This window comes from Bison bison, unplaced genomic scaffold (genome assembly GCF_000754665.1).
Source record: "Bison bison bison isolate TAMUID 2011002044 unplaced genomic scaffold, Bison_UMD1.0 scf7180017847698, whole genome shotgun sequence".
Classification (NCBI taxonomy): domain Eukaryota; kingdom Metazoa; phylum Chordata; class Mammalia; order Artiodactyla; family Bovidae; genus Bison; species Bison bison.
In genome coordinates, this window is record NW_011478271.1 from 13732 (window position 1) to 15892 (window position 2161).

The 2161-nt window shown below is 42.5% G+C and overlaps 1 long non-coding RNA gene across 1 annotated transcript in view; it reads left to right on the forward strand.

Moving 5' to 3' along the window:
* The window catches only part of LOC104991327, a 5395-nt gene extending 3788 nt beyond the window's left edge, over positions 1–1607 (forward strand). The window contains exon 3 of the long non-coding RNA XR_825598.1: positions 1064–1607. This is a non-coding gene — a long non-coding RNA (uncharacterized LOC104991327). The remainder of the gene's footprint in view (positions 1–1063) is intronic.
* Positions 1608–2161: the final 554 nt, after the last annotated feature.

Consider the following 2161-nt stretch of genomic DNA (forward strand, 5'->3'; position numbering starts at 1 on the left):
CCTGCCATGAATGAGACAGCCCTTAGTTGTTGGTTCAGAAGCTCTGTAGGGGCTGAGTTTACAAAGCTGGTCATGGGTGTAAGACCGTGGCTTTTGTTGCTGCAAGGAGAGTTTTCAGCTTTTCTTGTTTATTGCTGGGGTTCACCTGTGCTTTCTGCTCCATCTGTGCATGTGGCCAACTCACAGGTGTCTTCTCCTGAGGCTGCCTCAGAGCTCAAGATTCTGCTGATTGTGGAGGAGGTCGATGGGGGAGGCCATGGCTGGGGGCTCAAAAGACCCCAGGCTGGGTAGAGTTCTTCCTAGTCCTTGGCTAGCAGGGGCTGGCACAAGGGACAAGGGATGAAGCGGGCTCATTCCCTGGGCATCACTCAACAATGACTCTCTCTCTATACTGGCTCATGATCCTCCCCAAGCATCCCGTTTATAGACCTCCTCCCTCCCTTCATGCCCTCAGTATGTCTGCTCATAGTGAACCACAGTCCTCTGCCTGGGTCTGCTCTCCAAACCCCACATTTCAGCACCCAGCCCTTGTCTGCATTGCTGGACATGCCTCTAAGGCTGGGTAGGCAGGGCTGGGGTCAGTACCCTGTGTGTGGGTCTCACTCTGTCCTGCTGCCACACTATCTTTGCAATGTTCTCTTCCCACAGAGAATGAGGCTCTCCTTCTGTCCAAACTGAGCTCCCCCAGTGAGGGGCTTCCTCGAATATGGAGACCTCTCCTTACTTTCATCTCCCCACAGGTTTGCAGGCCCCAACCCACTTCCTCTCCTCTTCTTTTTACTACTTCTTTTTTTTTGTCCTAACCTATAGAGCAGGAATCTTTCTTGTCCTTTCAGATTTCCAAGGGCCTCTGCTAGTGTTCAGCTGGGCTCTGAGAATTGTTCCATTTCTCATCATTTGTGGAGAGAGAGATGAACTCCACATCTGCCTAAGCCTCTGGCATCTTGATCCTTCTGTCACTATTTTATTTTTAAACTAGCTATGATCATCAATTTTCTCTAAATATTTAAAGATATTCACTGAGAATAGCAGGTAAAATTACCTGTTATTTGGTATCTTTCAGCTATGTCTCCACAAGACACCCAAGATTTGATGCCAAAGAATCCAGCATTAGAAGATGTATTTCCAAAAGCAAACCTAGGAATGTATCAAATATTTCCCCTCAGAAACTTAAATTTAATGAAAGATTGGGAATATACCAGTGTATATGAAAGACAGAGAGGATGTTTATATGGACATGAAGAAATGGAGACAGTTACACATAATGCTAACAGTACTGCAAAAAGAAATGCCAACATGAGTCAAATTGGGAAAAACAGAAACCTCAGTCTTCAACATCATCCGAGAAGTGTAAGTGTTTAAGAAAAGATTTCCATCTTTTTTTGAAACATACGTGTTCTCTAAAAGAAAACATGGAAAATATTGAAGGTAATCTAGTCTCTACTGCAAATGCTCATTCAGACAACCATCTGAACGTAGGCTTTGACTAAACATACATTCAAGGATGTCTGAACACTTACAATTTAACAATGAGTGTGAAAACTCACAATCTAAGCAATTTGAGGGATCCATGAGGAGGGTGTCATTATTGTCCCCAAACAGATATCTTCTATCCATTCCAAGATATATAATGTTGATGATAATGGAAGAGATGCATTCCAACCATCAATGTTCAATACATACTGTGGTATGGTTAATACACAACAACTTTCCATGTATAATAAAATGAGTCAGACCTTAAATAAGAGCCACAGCTCCAATAATTACAAGAGTATTTATGGCGGACTAAGAAGATATTCAGGCAATGAAACTAGGTACACAGTTGAAGGAGACTAAGAAAGCTGTAGTACATATACACAATGGAGTATTACTCAGCCATTAAAAAGAATACATTTGAATCAGTTCTAATGAGATGGATGAAACTGGAACCTATTATACAGAGTGAAGTAAGCCAGAAAGAAAAACACCAATACAGTATACTAACGCATATATATGGAATTTAGAAAGATGGTAACAACAACCCTGTGTACGAGACTGCAAAAGAGACACCGATGTATAGATCAGTCTTATGGACTCTGTGGGAGAGGGAGAGGGTGGGGAGATTTGGGAGAATAGCATTGAAACATGTAAAATATCATGTATGAAACGAGTCGCCAGTCCA